Genomic DNA, 20,372 nt, shown 5'->3' with positions numbered 1-20,372 from the left:
TGTTATGTAACCCTAGTTACATTAGTAACTTGAGTATTTTATTTATGTGACTTAAGTATGTTCTGTAAGTTGCGTAAGTTTAAGTATTCCCGTGGTTGTTTAGCACATCCATCCACCCTTACATCCTCCCTGAGCAGACCTTGTTTGAAACTTATTTGTGATATGTCAAAAATAAACGCAATCCCAGAAAGAATTTTTTTTCCCTTGAAACATAAATGTGAATGCTGTTTAGTTGTATGGAAAGGTATTTTTCAGGACACAGAGCTGTTCTGTCTCACCATTCTTGAGGCTCAGTGGGAAAGTGTTTGTGACGACTGGGTCAGTGCTTGTGGCCTGGCAATGAAAATTAAATTAGAGTTCAGAGCGGCGGTTGAAGTTTTTTTTGGATTGGATGAAATTGAGGTGTAAGTTTTTGACTTGGCTCGTGTATCATCTGTAAATTTTGTCAAGTAATTCCATTCAGAAATTGGAAAAATTGTGTTTTTGTCTTTAGGTGGGTATGGTTATGTTATGCGAAATCGAGTTCTAACTGAAGCTAATGCTCTCGAATATCCTTCTGGTTATGCTTTCTAATTCTACTAACAGACAATATAAGCTGCCAAGTATACGGGCATTGCAACTTGCATTAAACCTCGATGTATACATACCGGTGAGAAAAAGCAATTTCAATCAACTGCAGAAGTACACACAGTTTGTGGATGCATGTACGGTGAAGGAGAAAACTGTACTAACCAACTGTTTGGTTTATCAGTGATGTTGAGCAGCTTGTAGCTTTAGTTCAATTCCTAAAGAAAATATTGAAGCTGAGTTTACATCATCATATTGAACCTCTTAAAGATCAGTGGAACTTCTTTCCGGGTTATGTTGGAAACTCCCTTCTTATCTGTCAAGATGAGGAGATCACAGTGGACATGTTTTCTCAGACTGATTTGCTGAGATATGTCTCGCTTTCAGTAATCATTGCATTACACTTGAGATTTAGCGCCATGCAAAAATGTCACCATCATATCCAAGGGCATGTCGGAGAGTGGAAGAATGGGCTGCGTGTGGCGCTCTGGCTGAGTGAACTCTGTTGGTTTGGGGAGCGACGCAGTCATTTGTTAAGACTGGGCCCCTGAATTATTAAAGGCATATGAGTGTAAATTATTCACTGATCACCAAACTGCGTGTGCGTGTGCGTGTGTGCGTGTGTGTGCGTGTGCGTGTGCGTGTGTGTGTGTGGTCTATATCATCTAATGTCAGTCTGTGTCACTGGCCATGTGAATAAGCGAGGTGGGCGGGTGGGGTTATGACGGGTAGCGGGGTGTGGGGGTTTAACGTGTGTGTGTGTGTGTGTGGGGGGGGGGCTTACTTTATTACACTTCCATGAATTCCCATATGACTAACAGGCTAGGGTAAGCAAGAGGAGAACTCACAGTATTTCAGCTTTTGCACTTTGTGGAAATGTCTGAATGAAAGTGCTTCATCATAACCTTTTTTTTTTTTTTAATTTTTATTCCCAGGAATTTAGCCTTGCACTGCCTACTTCCCCCCCCTACTTTTAAAAAAAGTGTCTTCTCAATGGCAAAGCAAATATGGTGACAAATTGCCATAAACGTGTGGAAAGCATGCAAATGCAGTAAAGAGACAAATGTCCAACCTTGTGTTTAGTCGGAAGCTAAGGTCATCCACCCTCCCATCTATCACTGTTCTAATCAGCTCCACGCAGCCCCAATGCAAAGCTCCGTACCTGCTGCATAGATAACACAGAGAGAGGGAGAGGTGGAGAGAGATATACAAAAAACTGAAGTAAACATTCATATTGCTTTGGAGCAGCTTGTGTTTTGTTCGGGGTTTTGCTTCATTTTTTCTGGCGTTTTTTTGGTTTTTTCCTCTTTTATTGCTGGTTGGGTGCAGACAGAGGGGTTTGACCTGGGATCGGGATGAGTTGTATATGAAACTTTTTTGTGTTTTCTTTCTTCCTGTAAACAATTTGAGGTGAGGCGGAGAGGTATATCCACATGTCTGGCTCGGTTGTAATTGCAGTTGCTCTTGTCTTTTCAGACTGCAACACCCAGGTGCATAATTGAAAAGAGAGAGACTGTCTCCTATTTTGATTTGACTTTTTATCGCTCCCATTTGTTCTTTCTTCAGTTCATTTTCACTAAAATTGAAACCCAAACTGCCTGCTATTTGATATCTCACCCTTCCTTTTATTCTGTCTTTGTACTCCTGATGTTTGGTTTGCCCCTGTCAAGCGATCCAGAGATAGTTAAATTAGAGCCCTGCCCGGCGCAATTAAAATCGTATTATTGCTCGAGTGTGACCCGGCCTAATTTAATTGCTGTACATGCTCAAAAATGATTAATAGATAGAGTTTGTAAATAGCCTGGGCAATGATGATAACGCCGAAGATATGGTTAGTTGAGTGCATTATTTCTTGCTAAATAAACGTTTTGAAAACACATTTGGCTCGGCACACTGGATTCCTGAAATGTTAGCAGCAGCGGGAGGACGCTTACCCAAACTGGGGAAAAGAAGAGTTATGTCTCATGCATATAGCCAATTGATCATTCAGCTTATTTTAGCTGGGTGACACTATTGTGGATGTTTGGGATTAGACATGTTGTCCCGCAGACAGAATGCAAGTGTTGCCAAGAAAACGTGAAAACAGTTTGAGGTGGTGTGTGTCTGTACCTACATGTATGCGTGGACTGGTGTGTGCTTACATGAATGTTCTCAAAAGGATAGAAATGTAGGACTTAAAAGTGTTACAGAATATTTTTACTCAATAGAAATGTCCTCATAATTATTGTGGTTTAAATCTAAGCATGCATTTTTTTGTCCATGTGTGTACTGTATGCCTTTGTGTATCCTGTTGTCCAGCGGTGCAAGGTAAATAGGCGTGTGCTCATTAATCTCAGAGAGTGTGATGAAGCAGAGTGGTCGGCCAAGCTGCTGAATGTCTAAGCAGGGCGCTGTGCGTGTGATTTATCGGGAGGAGCGTGCATTAGGGCCCATTCGTAGCCATTAGCCTGAACAGCTAAGAACGCCGTCCCCTCCTGCTACAGCCACAGGGACGGAGGGCGGGGCCTGTCATGAACAGCTTGGTACATTTTGTCCAGGATGTATTAAGAGGACAAATGACATGTCAATAGTTGTTGATAAAGTAGTGAGATTTATTGTACGTGAGACGATTGTGTGGTCTTTCTGGACTGCATTTCCCAGGCATCATCTGTCAATCAATCAGCATGCACATTGCACACTCATGTCTTTTTCTGTTGGATTTTCTGTTGATGCGGTTTGCACTTCTGTAACTGGCACGCTTTTGTTCATGCCCATGTTCAGAAATGCAGAGTGGCTTCTTCCTTGTGCAGATACTCCACGCAAACCCATGCAGGAGTTGTTAAACTGACTCAAGGTTGAAAGTGAGCCCAAATTAAATGGTTCTGTAGCTCACTTGGGCTCAGGATTAGAAGAGACCAGGGTCATAATTGTGATCCAAAATGAGCTATTTTATTTGGGGTACGTTAGGCTCAAACCAGAGGAACGGTTGTTAGGGAGCAGCCATTATTTACACCAAAACTGCAACACAAAGCTCAGATATTAAGTATTTAATGCACATTTGCAAACAAGCATTGAATTAGCCTTGGCAGAAGTTCACTTTCTGAATATTTAGGTGTGTGTGTGTGTGTGTGTGTGTGTCTAGTCTACATCATCCAATGTAAGTTTGTGTCACTGGCTGTGTGAATAAGCGAGGTGGGCGGGTGGGGTTATAGGGGGGGGGTCACTCTATTTTGGCTGAGGTAATCCATCTATTGTGTTGAACTTCTTCATCTGTATCAATTCATTGAAAACACACCGGCCCTGTGGAGTGAAACTGAGCCTGCCCAGTCCTTTCTTGACAGGGCAACGAGAGAGCGAGAGAGAGAGAGAGAGAGAGAGAGAGAGAGAGAGAGAGAGTATCACGGGATGAGTGTGGGGGCTGGTTTTGGGGGTTTGGGTGGGGGTCCATGAGGGGAAACTTTGAAGGGGGGGTGGAAAGGGTGTAGCGGACCATGGGAAAAACACAATCCCTGGCCCCTCTATAGCACTTGTTCCACCCCACTTCACCCGCACACCCACCCTGTGTGCGCCACTTGTCACTGACCCTTGCGACCCCCTTCCCATTCACCCCAAGCCTTTGAGCCGGTCTCTCTCCCTGGGCTGCAGATGTACGTCAGCCTGTCCCCAACCCACCTCCACCACCACGCCCGCTCCTACTGAGACCTGTGGACCTCCACACTCTAAGGCCCCTACCTTTACCTTGCATGCCCAGGGATGGTGAAGCGTGGTGGGGCAGAGGCTGCGCCCAGACCCCCGCATCGTATCCTAGCAAAGAATGGACCAAAGGAATAAAGAATAACAGAGAGGAACCCTTTTCTTTGTGTTTGCACAAAGAAGAAGCAGGCCGGGGCACGCAATAGAAAAAAAAAAATGTGTCTTTGAGTGTCTGCGGTTATTGTGCGCATACACATGTTCAGGCTGTGTGTATTCTGTGTATATGTCTAGTCTCTGGGCCGTGGCAGAGGGGGAGGATTATTGCTGCAACACGCGCCCTTGGTGACAGTACAGTAATTGGTGTAAGGCATCCGTTCCCTTTGCCACTAGTGACAATGTAAGCTTTCATTAAAACATGCGGCAGAAATACTTATGAAATGAATCATTACCACGGACCATTAGCGCATCTACTTTCAATAATTGAATTTGTCAGCAGTATCCTTTTCAACCACGAAAGCCTCCATCACATTGTGATGATGAAGGCGATCAGTAATAACAGTTACAGAAATATCTGTATCCCTTAATTATTCTCCTCCTTCTTCTTCAGCCTGTCAATCACTGTAGTTGATGAACCTGAGTCAGATGATTAAGAATCAGCACTGACATTACAAGATTGATTTAATCTGTGACGAGGTGTTATCAATATCATTGATTAATTGTTAGCACGTGCCATTTGTTGCATGCTTAAATCCGGAGTCATTACAGTAGAATGAGTGGCTGTGTTTATAGCCTGGGTGGCCCTGTGGCAGTGTCGGAGCCACACTTTCAACATTCTGATATGCAAGCTGTTAAGTAGCATTTGATGCTCCTTTGCCATGTAAAATGTAAAAATAATGATAATTGCAACAGCACCGAGGGATTTCTCCATTTCCCAAACTCATGACACAGCAATTGGCAAAATGCAAATCTGCATTACAGCATCGCCCCGGCTCTTTTCCTTATGTTAAGCTCTTCTAGAGCTGTAATGCTAAAGCAAGCCCGTGAGAGACTCTTTAGAGGGAGGAGGAAGGAGAGAGGCAGCCAGCAGGGGGAGGTAAGACAAAAGGCAAAGTAAAAGGAGAGCAAGAGAGGTAGAGGGGAAGTGGGAGAGGACATGGGAGGGTAAACAGAGGAAGGATGGGAACAGAGGGGAGGACGAGGGGAGGTTGAAGGAAGGAGGTAGGCTCTCAGCTGGGGGCTTGGATCGATCCCATTGGTTTTTTTGGTCGTACATCAAGCACACCCCCAGCTGAGTGGCCGCCTGGCCGGACCTCCCCCATTTGGTGGCCCGGGGAGAGGATGGCAGCGTTCCTGTGTCCAGCTGTGTGCTCTGCTGGGACTGCAGTACAGTATTATGGAGCTGCCTGGCAGAGAAAAAGCACCTTACTGTACTTTTACCCATGACGGAAGGAGGAAGGAGGGAGACTATAATCACATGTTTACTTTTCATCCTCGCCATTAAACAAGATTAGTGCTCGCTAACATTACTCAAAATGCTTTGTTCAATTTCAGGGAATACACTTTTCAACAAAATTCAATTGGCTGAATTGACAACATTTTTCTTATAACTTGAGGACAGCTGATTGACTTCAACAACATCTCATAGTGAGTTTATGAGTGTCATATTTTGCATATGGGGCCTAGTATGTCTCAGTGTGTTTAAGTGGGCGTTCAACAGCCAGAAATATGCAAGACGTGTTTGCTCTCCCCCCCAATCTGTAATATCAAACTGAGGAATGTGCTTAGACCCACAGAGAATCAATTGGAACAGAGAGAGGAGGCTGTCAGAGCCCCCTCTTTTCTTTTCTTTTTCATGGTATATTGGTGCATTTTGTCTTTCCCAAATAGGAGTTCTGTGTGATTTAGTGATGCATAAATGTCAAAAATGTATAGTTCTAAGCACATAGACAGCATTTAGGGACAAAGCTCTCCTCAGTCGAGCAGCATTCACCTCCTGGCGGTGTGTTTGCTGTTTTTAAATAATATATCACTTAGTTCATTTTCAGTTTTTCAGAGCCTGAAAGAAAAGAGTTTAAGTTCACAGTCTATTTTCAGGGTGTCAAACCAGGAAGGGCTGTGAAGTTTTTCCCTTTGCAAGCGTCTCAGTCAACTGCTGACAAGCTGCTCGGCTGCAGTTTTGACTAAAACAACAGGAGAAAAGACGGAGACAGGTGTGCAGGCATGTGCCTATTGTTGGTATAATCCTACTTTTACTCTACCTGTACTGCAGCTACTGTATCATACCACATACAGCAGTATATGCTGTTCAGAAGAGCGCCACTGTATATTTTACCGCTGACATATCTGACAAAAAGCGGAACATGCAAATTCTTTGTTTATTTGCAAAGGGTTTTGTGCATGATAAAAAACTTGGTACCCCTGTTCCGTACTTTATGTTTTGAGATCCTGATGGAGCATATTGTCCTTTAACCGTGTTCTCTCCTCTGTTGCTCTTCTGAGGTTTCTGTAATTTTTTCCATGTTAAAGGAGTTTTGGGGGGACATTTTCTTTATCCAAATCAAGGGTTTAAGGATCAAGGGTGTTGCATGCTGTGTACTGATTATAAAGCCCCTTGAGGCAGCTTTGTTATTTGTGATATTGGGCTGTTTAAATAAAACTGGTTTAAATCCTTTCTCCACATAAAAACAAGCCACTTGCCGTTAAGTATTTTTCTTTATCATTTATGGCTGCAAACACGAAGCCTCACCCCGGCTTTGTAAAACTTTGTGTTTTATCACAATACCAGAGCGCCAAGTATTGCTTTACATGCTGCTCGCTGTCAATCACCTGACACCCACAGGAAGAAACTGAAGCCTCCTCCAGGAAATAATCCTTCAGAAACATGCTGCTTTACAAACTGTACTGTCACATCCAGGTCTCTTTTTCATTTAGAAAGTCTTTGTTAGCCAGGATAGTGTTTACTTTAAGGTTGGATTCCAAAGTAGGCCTACATGCTGTTAAAAAAATAAAAATAAACAGTTCAACTCAAAACAGGCGGAAATTAGCGCTGAGGTGTGGCAGCAAATCACAATCCGTGTGGAGGTGAGTCATGCTTGGTTACTTGAGTGAAAGGTGTTAATGGTGATGGTGGAAGACAGATCGGGGAGAGTGTCCAGGAGCCTTCTAGCCTCCATGCGTGCATGAGCCTTGTTTCTCTGAGTTTAGAAAAGGATGAGGGGTTTTCAAGGGGATGAAGGAAGAAGAGGAGAGGTGAGGGGGGGGGGTACATTGCTATGGCTGTCCGGGGAGATCCGCTCACAGCTGCCTCCCCTCAACGGCTCCTCTGGTGAAAAGGGCCCTGAGTGGCGAGCGGATCCATTTCAGCATGGAAACCCTACACACACAAAGCTCTGAAAGCTGCTCTTATGCCACCTCTCAGTATCTCTTACCTGTTAGCCCGATTAATTATTCCCCCAAGTACAGGAGCCAGGGAAAGGAGACACCGCGGATGGGCCAGCAAGATAGAACTGCACTCTCTCTCAACTGAATGAGAGAGGCCAGATAAAGAGAGAGTGGGTGGTGGGGTGAAGAAGAGGAAGAGGAGTGTGAGAGCTCTGTTGTCTCTCTTTTTCTCTCTCAGCCTACACTAGGAGCCTACAGTCTCCAGCCAATGTACTAAAAAGTTGTTGTTACAGTATACCCGTACTTTCTTACAGTACAGTAGGAGGAAAGAGGCAACAGCGCCCCCCCCCCATTCGATCAGCTCAGCTCAGGCGGCAGCATGCAGAACACGTGAAACACCCTGAAAAAAAAAAAAAGTGAAGTTGTGTTATTTCTGCTGTTGGTGTTGCGCACCCTGGAGCATGTTGTGTGGATGGCGATTTTTGGCATGAAACCCCCTGAAGCAGTGACCAGGAGATCCATTAAAGGTGGCTAAACCAGCAGGCAGTGGTGTGTCTTTATGTGAGTGTATAGGCAGCTTATGAAACAAAGAATATTTGTCAGTGTGATGTCTGGTAAGCACTTTTTAATTCAAGAAAGAGTTACATTCCAAAGACCAAGAAATATTCAGAAATTCCAAAGGCATAAAGCGGTCCCAGCAATGCTCTCTGCGACTTTTCGACAACATCCGCTCGCCTCAGGTCTGAGCATCCAATCGCTTTCATGAACGAGCACTTCCTGGTTATGCAGAGCAGTGGGTTTCCATGGCTATCAATCAGCCAATAGCAGCGCAGCTCCTCAGAGCAGCATGTTGAGAGCGAGGGTCTCTAGGGCAGCCTGTCTTTTTAAACAAGGCCAGACACTTCACAGACAGGGAGAGGGCCAATTAATTCTGCCGGGGGCAACACTCCTAGGTTAGCATTTGCTTATAGTGATAAATTGGCGCTTTGTATCCACAGTAAACCACCTAGGCTCCCCCTGTTTTGGCTGGCTTGGCAGGTCCAGGAGTGATGTCATGGGGTTCAGGCTGATTAGTCTGGTGTGCCTCGTCCTTTTTCACAGGGTCACTGCACTACGGTCTGTGTAAAATTAATTAAAAGCTGGCTGGGGTTAGTGTCTGCGTTAATTCCAGCTAGTCACCAACATCTGCTGAGGAGGGAAATTAGGGGGAGCATTAGTGTGGATGCAAAGTGAAAGGGGAACCTGGACATTAATTATATTGGTGAGCTAAATGGGAAGATGGAAAGTATGCAAACGTTTCTTAATGTTGTACATTTGTAGATGACCTGATGTTCATTTTAAGAATCCGCTGAAATAACATGTGAGGAACACATTAAATAAAGCAATTTTTGCAAAAAATAAGGTCACAATAGGTTAAAGAAATGAGACAGACAAACAAAACAATCAGCAGTGATGTAGAAGTCACCCCACTGAGCTTTCCTGGTGAAACTTGATGACTCTGCAATGATAATAAGTATGAATAACTGAATCTGCATGAAAACATGAACATCTTCATCCCCGCTCCCCTTTCCTCTCTTATCCCGGTTTCAAAAAGCTACCGTGACTAGAAGTAGCCTCTGGTGACTCCACTCGTACAGCCATGTGGCCATGTGGTCTGAATTTAACCATCCTTTATCTCCCTCTCCCATCCGGCTTCCTTTCCTTACTCTCAGCCTCTGCTAAGTGGTTGCATACATACATGTGTCTTCAGAGTCCAGAGAGCACCAAAGCAGCAATACCGCGGTGGAGGAAAGAGCGGGCATCTCGGATATTTACTTATTTAATACTTTTTTCCAATGCCTCATTATTTCTCAAGCCACAGTGTAGCACGTCAAACATCCTTGCAGCCTTCCCTTTAAAATCTCCCCCAAGGTGAAAGAGGTCGATCATTTTTCTTTCTTTTTATGCTAGCAGCGTGAATGAAAGTCACGGCCAATTTCCCTTTTAACGTGGACACGGGAAAAACAAAAGTACTAGAGCAACAAAACAGCCTTCAGTTGCTGAAGCAGGATCTTTGATTTGGCATATCAAAGGGGAGCTCGATCCCTGGGTTGCCGTGGCTCCCAAGGTCGGAACACACTGGCCTGAATGCGATTGGCTGGCGCCTCCAGGGCTGCTGCACATTTGCCTAAAAAGGAGGCTCCATTAGAGTATAGGTAGAAAGTGCAGTTTCCACTGAACAAATAATCAAAGTGCTTAAATTAATTTGGACGTGTTTGTGACTGTAAATTATGATGAAATAGCACGCAAATCCTAAACTGCCTTTTATTTGTTTATCACAGAGTTGTAAACTTAATTTCCATCAAGGACTCTCACAAAATCATAAAAATGCCAAGCACGCCAATATCCACGAAATTTATGCAACAAAAAGAGCTTTTTGTTGCCAAAATGGTCATTTAGCATGTGAGAAACTCGAAAAAAAATAGTTTTTAATTAAAATAGTGAAGCTCTATACATCAATAACAAATACACTTTTGTGATACGCAAAACAAAATGCACTAAATGACAAAATGTGCATGCACATAGTTGTGTATGTGTCTGTCGAGCTGAAATAAAGCCCCTGTCTCCATAACACACACACACATTACTTTCAGCTGACTGGTTTATCAGAGCTGTTTGGTCTCGTCTGGTTGCCGGCCGAGGGAGCTGCTGATCCTCCTCCAGATCGACAGGGGAAAGTTGATATCATTTCCACTGTCGGCTGAGCAGGACCCAGAGGGTTCCCCTCATGGGGGGTCCTGAGAATGTCACTCCCTTACAGGAAACACCTCCTCCTTCTCCCTCCTGCTATATTCATCTACTTTATCTCCAAGTGTCCAGAGAGTATAGTCCTGCTTTGCCAGACCCTCCTCCAAAGCGCGCTGAAAGAGGGTCTGGCTACTCCACACAGCATTTGGGGATGGGAGGAAAACGTGGTCTGGTTTAATGGCATTTCTTTAAACCAATCAGAATCATGGGTGACGCTCAGCTCCGCACAGAGCCGCTGCAAAATAGTCGTACCAGAGAAAACTCTGATTGGACAGATAGTCTAGCTAGCTGTTTCAATTTACCCTGCAGAGATCTGAGGCGCAGTCAACAATAGTCCCCAATATTCCCCAATATTCTACCAAATTTAAAATTCCAACACAAAGACAGCGGAAGGAAACGGGTGTTTGGATCCGGCGGAATTTCCTGCAGCACCGGAGGAATCCCGGAAGTGTAATATGAAAGATACACACTACAGAGAGAAAAACCAATTGGATTTATGAAGGAGGTTTTTTCAGGTGCTTGAAGGAAGCATGTAAACTTACAAAAGTGATTTAAGCAATGTTTTTCGAATACTTCTTTTACAATGTTTATGTGCTCAGCTCTAAAAAAGGCTGATAACGGATTACAATCAATTAGTCCTTTTTGCATGATAGGGTACGGTACAAGGTGGTACGGTACGAGCCAATACGGTACCATGTGGTATGGTACCATACCTTTTATAGTATGGTATAGTGCCACATGCTACGGTGCGATATGGTAAGAGCCTGTATGGCGTGGTGCAATACGGTATAGTTATTTGCTATACGGTATAATATACTTGCCTGTAGGGAAAGTTGTCCTTGACTCAAAACCTACACTCTGACACATACTATAATATTTACATAATATTGTCATATGGAATACTGAATGGCTGCCTCCATAGTTGTGTGTGTGTGTGTGTGTGTGTGCGCATGCATATGTGTGTGTGTATGTATATATATATATATATATATATATATATATATATATATATATATATATATATATATATATATATATATATATATAGATAGATAGATAGATAAACAAAGTAACATTGCACATATTCACAATGAGTAATAAGAACAAGCAATATATTACACAATCCTTCTCATCATATCGTGAATCTACTGCACAACCCTGCATCCTCGAGCTAAATTATTTAAAACAGTTTATTGAGGCACAAATGAGTTTTTAAAACCGCTGCGTTCACATTGGGGTACTCCATGTTGTTGCCAGAGGGTAAGAGCTTATACTCTGTGTCAATACTTGAAGTCAGATGTCTGGTAAAAGTAAGATGTATGTGTCCTCCCCTGCCAATATCATAGACATTCTCGGGATCAAATTGGTCACATAACAGTTACATGAGAATATAAAGTATAACATTTATTTTCAAATACTGATTCCTTTTAGAACAAACAGTGCTGCATAATAGGATAAGGGTGTAGCATTTAGTTAGTTTTGATTGTTTCATAAGTTTCTTTTGACAATAACAAAAACATAGAATATCATCATTTAATATGCATTGTTCTATAATGGTACAATAACGCTGTGCATTCATGTATTGGCCCTACTGCACATTGAGGAATGTAGGATGTGTACTCCATACTGCAAGTGCCTGCATCTTTGTACTTATTCCTATGTTCATTGTCCCTCCTGAGGAAATTCAGTAATATTCTGAATGCTATTTAGCATGTTAAATACAAGATACATGCACGTTTGATGGGGTTTCCATCCCAGCCTTAAGTACAACTACTGTCAGCATATTTCCTCTGCTGGCCCAGCTCATTATAGCTGCAGCTTTATGAAATTTGACACTGTGAATAGTGAAAGTTTTTTGCACAAACCTCGAGTTCAATTGGAACAGTGGGATATGACGGATTTCTCCTGAAAGGGTACAAACACCTGGTGGTTATGGGTTTGGACAGCAGACATGTCATATTGACGGCTCCCCCCACTTAAGCAGCACCCAAGCACCGGCTTTTGTGGATTTTTTTTTTTTAACACTCTGAAATTGTCAATCGAGTCAGTGGCCTGGACAAGCTCTTTCTTTGTGGCGCTGGGGCTTTAAAATGGTGCCAACCAAGCAGCATGGACGAAGGATTTTAAAAAGGCACAATGAGCAGGGAAAAAAAATCCTAGCTACCTGGGAAACAAAACCAGGGGCAGGCGAGAAAATGTCGAAGAAAGAGAAAAGGGGGGCGGGGGGGACCTCACTCCCCTCTATTCCCCAGCCAAATCTGAGTCCTCAGAGTAAGCGGCAGGCATTTCTAGTCTTGAAGAGTGACAGAGAAAAAGGCGGGGACAAAAAAAGAGAGAAAGTGAGAGCCCGTCCGAAAGAGGGGGGAGAACAAGAGAGAAGAGTGGCAAGGGGGAGGGATGGAGGGAGAGCAACTTGAATCGTTGTCATCAGCTCCGTCACGTTGAATAGGCCTAATGAATGCAAGTGAGTGTCGAGGAGACGGGCCAGCTCTATCAAGGCAGGTAATGCCGCCCAGATTTAATTGGGAGCAGGTATTGGAAGGGGCTGTATTACTTTAATTGGGTAGGGGTTCTCTAAATGGAAAAGACAAAGTATAATGGCCAAATTGTGGTGCACAATAGCACTTAGCCCGGGATTGTATGCATTCGCTAATCTGCCCTGGAATGAGGCAATTCTGAACAATTTTCTCAGTGAAACCAGCTGCAGAAAGCTTGTCCCCCTTTTCTTCCTTCTCCCTTGGGAAAGTGTAAGATTGAAACAGAAAATACCTTTACCCGGGCAATCATCTGCCACGTGTGGAAAGCGGATACAGCAGTGAGTGGTGAAAAGAAAAAAAGAGAGGCGAATCTTTGTAGCGGGAAGAATGGAAGGCAAAAGGAGATAAAGCGGGGCTCAAAGTGGGGCCTGTCACGGTCGCCAACAAGAGAATAAAGTGATGACATTTACAGTGACAGATGAGACTGCAAGGGAGAACTGCCCACTATTTAGAGGAAGGAATCTGATATTTAACAGACATGGCCTCTGATAATTAACAGTGGACATGTATTTAGTGGTGGGCCTTGTCATTATTAATGACAGACTGAGATCCTGATATCTGCACCATCTTAATGAAGTACAGCCAGCCATGCCAGTATCGGGATGCACGGCGGATGTTTGTCAGGCTTGTAACGAAGTTTCATTTCATTCTATTGTGTTCTAACTAGTTTTACTTCTAATGCACTCCTAAATTTATCTGAAAAGAGTTAAAGAAAACCATCCCAGTCACAGGAAAAACGCTGCAACTATAACCTCTGCACTTGCTGTGGACAGGAAGTGCTTAGCAGCACGCTGCCACATTATCCCAGCATGCACTGTGCCAGTGCGCTCAGTCTTGTGTATCTTATCACCAAGGGAAATGGAGGGAAGAAGAGCAAGCAGCAGAGAAGTTGAAGCCATGTTCGCATCAAAAGAAGTGTTTTTTTTCTTTTTTTTCTTTCCTACTCTCACTTTCTGCTGGGAATGGAGAAGTTGTACAGTAATTGTGCCGGTGAAGTGAGAATGATTGCTTTTTATTGTCCATTGTCCCCACAGGTTAGTGCGAGGAAGGTATTGTGTATCCTCATGGTGAAGAGGGAGAGGGGGGGAAGGGGAAAAGCATCAAGGGGCGAGGGCCTCTCCTTTAGCCCAGGTGGGTTTTGCATTTAGCCTGAAAGCCAGCTGAGATGAGAGATAGCGGCTGGACACTGCGCTTAAAAAAGGAGACCATGCTGGGTTTGTCGCCGCTGTGCAATCCAGAACACTGCTGCCATTAAAGGCACGTATGCTTACATTCACAAAGACTCAAGTTACGGAGTAGGGCAGCGCCAGTCTCTTCATTTTGTCGGCACGAAGTCCAAACGGTAATGACTATATCCCGTATTTTGCATTGCGACGAGGGCAAAAAAACAACCAACGGCAGTATTGTCCCAAAGAAGCAAACCTTGGCATATCGTTTGAAGGCCAAATTGCTCCCTGCGAAATGCACCCTCTGCTTTATTGCGGGCGTCTCTCCCATTAAATGTGTGGGTATTGTGTATGGATTACAATAGCTAAGAGGAACCGAGGGACAGCTTAACCGTTCAGAGAGAGTGAGATGGAGAGTCTATAAAAAGCACACAGTGGCTGGGGTTTTGTCAGGAGACGCGTACTCTCTTCCCCACCTGGTAAGGACAGGAGAGAGTTTTCAGGGAAGAACTCACTGTCATAAATATTACATGTGAAGGAGGAAGTAGTCAACTCCAGAATAGAACATTCCTGTATATTAGATTACAGTAAAGGGATTCCTTAGAGGGAAACTCTTGATTAACTTGTACCAAGTGTGTCTGGCAATTAGTTACACTCTGCAGCGGGTAATCCATTGGTATCAGAATGACTTAGTAATGATATGTAATTAAAAGATGAATGAATATGCTACTCACATGTAATACAAATTGGATCTAGAGCGTACTTTGGAAACATGCTGGACTCATTTTTATTGGATTAATACCGCATTGTATCAAATTCTTAATTTCACCTGTCAGCCTAAACAGCCTGGTTTTTGTCTAACAACTTGGAACAACCTCAAGACATTTTCAGTGATGACGTTTTTTGTTCTGCTCCATTACACTGATCAGGGAATGGATTTCCTCATCAGTTGCATCACTACAGATGGAGCTACTGAAGTTCTGTTTACTGGTGTGATTATCTTAAATTGTGCTTTTTCTGCAGCTTTACAGCTTCACTGACACTGTGAAAAAAAGTGGAGATATAGGCGCAGAGCTCTTAAATTCTTACACTTAAACGACTGAGTATGTTATTTGGAATAGGTTGTTTGCCACTGAGTCCCAAAACGATATGTATGACCACATGTTGTGAAACAGTCGCAGTTTGAAACACGTTAACGAGGTGAACAAAGCAACTTGGTTAACCCTCTGAACCCTAAGGCCATTTTTACAGTTCATTGTCCACCTAAGCTATTTTACTCTCTAAAACACTTCTCATATGTCTTGGGAGTCACACTGTGAAGAAATAATCATTATAACTTATACAGATGACAAAATACATAATTTTTTCAAAGAAAGTCCAGAGGCTTTTGACCTCATGATAAATACTCATGTCAATAATCAACATAATAATGACGTATTTATTGATATTACACCCACAGCAATGCTACACATTTGTGTCTAAAACAGTTCTCCCATATGCAAAAATAAACATAACTCATGTAAAGCACATACTATTTAAATTTCTTCAAAAAAAAGGCCCAAATATGTAGGGTATAATATAAATATATGCCAATTCTCAAACCAGTGAGGTCATTATCCTCTGTAAAACGGTAGATATCTGTCTTCTGCACTATAGCATCTTTGATCGCATACTAGCCAGCTTGACTGGGAGGATTGTCCTCTTTCAGCCTCCATACTCTTTGGATGACGTTGTCTCCCATATATGGGCATTCCATTGGCTTTACTTCCGTAAACACAGGAGAGCAGACACGGAGCCGCGGGCTAGCGGCATATATGAGCCAAAACGCGATGAATTATGGACATAAAGTGGATAAATCTTGGATTTAAGGGTTTGGATTTAATGCTCAACGACCCCGAAAAAGGCTGGAAGTTCCAGGCTGGATAGAAAATCCCCTGTAGAGGCTAGAAGGACCCGGAAGAGACCTCAGTGACCGCTAACTCGTCTGCTTTTAGCCAAAACCTTTGGTGAGTCTCTAGCTGTTATGGTTAATAAATGATTAAACTATGAATCAGAGGTGCTGATTAGGCTCGTTGGCGAGTCTCTCGGTCTCAGAGGGAAAACTACTTGGTTAGGTTTAGGAAAAATCCTATTTTATAATCCGGTTATGATGTATGTGTATGTTGTGTGTTTGTGTGTGATGTCGGTAAGTTACAAGGAACTTGTATTTCCTAAAATTCAACCTATTATGTGATGCCAGTAGACATACAATAATAATTAAAAAAAATATATACTAAATATATGAAACAATTTTTTGAATTCTATGAATCGATTTTGAATCGGTAGAGCTTGAATTGCGATTCAAATATGCTTTATTTGTTCAGTTTTTTTGCACACCCCTAATAATTATGTCTGTATATGTCCACTACAGGTCGCTGCATATCAAACGTAAAAATAGGTCGTAGTAAGCTGTTGGCACAGATGACCTTTATGCCTAATTTGTTTTTTTTTGGGGGGGGGGGGTGGTCTGGAAATACATGTTGCAAAGAAGAAATACTGATTAGAATGTTAAAATGTTTTGCAACATGAGTGAAAAACTTAAAGATGACCACTGGCTAACCAAAAATAAATACTGAAGTTAGCTTTACCGATGGGAGCTGTCTACCCCTAAGCATGTTTTCAGGGTCTAAGTCCTTGAATGCATCACCACTGCAGAGCATTAGAACTCCGGGACTATGACAGAGCCATAGCAGCAGAAAGGTTGCTACTTGGTGAAGCAATGGATTGTATTGTAGGATTGTAGGTAAATTACTTGATGTCTGTCTCTTTACGTGTGTGCATGTGAACACAGATGTGGGGAAGAATCGGTGCGATATCTTTCCCTCTCGCTTGACTTCTTGGGTTTCAAAACCCTTTTTCACAAGTCTCTCTCTCACCATCCACATCACACATGTCATTCTAGCACATGTTGCTTTCAGTGACTTCTTTACAAATCAGGTATTTGTCACTTTTAATGAACATTACTTCACACCTGGAACAAGGACAATCTGCCGTACGGATGTACGTTATTCCAGCACCGCTGCACCTTGTGTTGGACCGAAAGATTGACGAAGGTGTTATTTTGTTGGAGGAGGATATATTTTTAACACATCAGACCATCAAAAAGCTGAAGATGTAAGAGGAGTGGATGGAAGGAAAGCAGTCACTGTATCAGATTCATTGGGTGGAAATGTAATTAACTGCAAATGAACTGGCGCCTGATACTTCAAAATGCAACCAAAGCAGCACTTTGAAACGATTGCTTTGTTATCTGCTCTTTTAAAAAATTGCCATCTTATTTGCTGATTATCCATTTAAAAAAACTATTTATTCAAATTGTCTTTAAAAAGACAAAACATTTTCCTTTCAATACACATATTTTTAACTGATATAAACATCTGATTGAAGCAACAGAAAAACATGTCAACAACACAACAGACCTTGATTGTCCTACTTTATGGCTCCTTTCTCCAATTAAGGAGAAATTATTTCACTATTATTTTTGGCATCACAGATTCAAGTGAACAGTTTTAACCAAGCAATGGCTGGAATACCATAGCATTTGGAAGAGATATTTTACAATAAATCCTAATATCTTTTTGCCCCCCCCCCCTTTTATCAGCACTATAACATTGACATTTTGGCTTTTTGGTGACATGTATGGATGGTTTGCCATAGAATTTTGTACACATTATGTTTATTCAAACTTTGGACATCAACCTCTATCCATCTTACAATTTTTCTTCATATTGAGAATTGTGGCTGTATAGAGCAACTAGTATGGCACTAGACCCAATGGGTGAACTTTCCAAGCAACCTGTAAAGACCGAGTCCAGAGCCACAACAGTGGGCACTGACGCTCAAAGCCCGCTCTGGGTTGGGTATGGGGAGTTACCTCTTTGAAACCACAGGCTGAATATCAACACCGGGCATCCATCCATCAGTGTAAAAGCAGATGAATCGCTCCGATTCTGTTAAAGGGTTTTTTGGGGTATGAGGTGGCGAGAGCCGGGCCTTTAGATTGTATGGCAGGCAGATTAAAACAAATAGGGCCAAATGAGCAATCAGTTTCCTCGCTTCCATAAAGACTCTCACAACAGAAGTACCATTGCACTGAGAGTTTATGCAGACACTGTAGTCTGGTTGTGAGGTAATGCGAGCTTGTTTTTGGGTGGGGGGTGGTGGGCTGTTGCAGAGTGTGCTGCAAGTGTAGTTTGTTCTGTCTGGCGGAGATATGTTGTGTTGATGGGGACTTTTTGTACACTTGCTCCCGGTACGATTCTAGTCTGGGGTTGCATGGCTCCGGGTGGCAGTAACATAGCCACATCCCCCTACAATGTGAGCCCACAGAGGCCTCTGTGCAAGATGCAAAGATATATATATAAAACACACACACACACATATACACACACACACAAACACACAGAACCTTGGAAAACAATGTTTCCTTAACATTTTCTGTGACAAGTCAGAGAGGTATTTTTCCTCATCCCTTCGTCTCTGCAACTTGGGCTATTTTCTCAAACAGCGTCTCTGCAGCCGCCCCCCCGACCCGGTTGTCAGGTATTTCATGGTGACAGGGAGAGTTAGGCCGACATGTGTTAGCGCCAAACCCTCGCTGCAGTGGAGTCTGGCGGGGCTGCAGCTGATGAGAACAGACAGCCAGGTAGATCCAGGGGCGCGATAGAAGTCAATGGAGGATTTCTAGACTTCTCAAAGGGTTTCATCAGTGGAGGATTTCTGGGTCCCTCATGGTGTTACATCACTCCCACTGCAGTGATATACAGTTAGAGATTGTGTGCCTGTGTAGAGGTATGAGTCCTGAAAATGGGAACGGTGTCTCTAATAAATGTTCAGTTTCTCTGTTGTTTTAGGTGGATCAATTCATTGAAGCTTTCATTTACAATGTATACCATTGTCACTCAGTTTTCTGTTATATTGTTTAGTTTTTCTTAGGACACAAAACAGTAAAAGCAGTGCAGACACACATCCTTAGCTTAAACATTAACTAACTGACTTGTCTTGGCCACCTGGGGACAGCACAACAAGCTGCACACACTTGACATACAGTGTTGTCACCTTATTAAGTTGTCCAATCTGATAATTCCCTATCAGAATACAGCAGAGGACGGAGCAACGGAAGCGTTCATTTGCAGTCCTGATTGCATCCACTTTATAAACATTCCTTCTTCTTTTAGCTCTTTTTTTGGTCTCAACCAGTTCAAGAGGAAAATATGATTTCTAACCACTAAATGTTAACTAACTGGTTGCTAACTCTGTCTGTTTGGTTCTGGACATGAAGGGTAAAGTGGATTGTAAAGTTTGTATGGGGAGGATGCAAAGTATGGGGTATCCAGAGGAAGTAGCAACATTAGCACGTTGTTTAGTCTTTTTGTCCTATTTTTACTTACATGTTTGCTCGGTTTTGGTTTCCACCAACTGCTGCTGCTCTTAAGCTGCTGATAAATTGTCCTTTACTTAAACATTTATAGTGTTTGAGCTCTGTTTTATGGAAAAGGATTAGTCAAAATGTATGAGAATAAAGTCAGAATTCAGAAATTCATCTCAGAATTATTTTGTATTAATAATAATTACAGCACTTTATCTTATCATATTTGTACTCATTTTAACTGCTTTGTGTTGTTATGTATTTGTATGTATCTGCTGTTAAAGATGGAGTTCATTTGATCTATAGGCCTACTGCCAGGTTAAGTTTGCTATATTCATGATACCATGATATCCATGATTACATGATAATTGAATTTAATCTCAAGTCTATTCATTTTGTTCAATAATAATCTGAAATATAAGTACATCTGGAGTACAAAGTACAATATTGGCTTCTAAGTATTAATAAGTGGAAGTGCAGTCCTTGGTTAGGCCTACTTTCCACTACTGGCATTACACTAACTTGTTTCTTTTGTAAAGTGAAAGCCATTTCCTTCAGTGGAAGCCAAGCTGTTCATTTCCTTTTATGTCATATATAAGAAACATAAAACTGGCAAGATAAGAACAGGTTCCCCACGGTCAAAGGAAACCTGTGAAAGTCCTGGAATTTCACAATCTCGTAGTCCTGGCCTGGAAAAAGTCATGCAAAAGTTGCATCCATGAAAATGTGTGTGAGCTCTGCAATAAAGACCCCGCAAAACAGCAAACTAACTCAAATCTACCCCATCAGCCGGGGAAGTTGGCTCCACTTTTCTGCAAAAACAGACTTGTGCATTTCCCCTTTTGAAGCAGTTTA

The sequence above is a fragment of the Etheostoma cragini genome, chromosome 24 (genome assembly GCF_013103735.1).
Source record: "Etheostoma cragini isolate CJK2018 chromosome 24, CSU_Ecrag_1.0, whole genome shotgun sequence".
NCBI classification, from domain to species: Eukaryota; Metazoa; Chordata; class Actinopteri; order Perciformes; family Percidae; genus Etheostoma; species Etheostoma cragini.
This window is presented reverse-complemented; position numbering follows the sequence as displayed.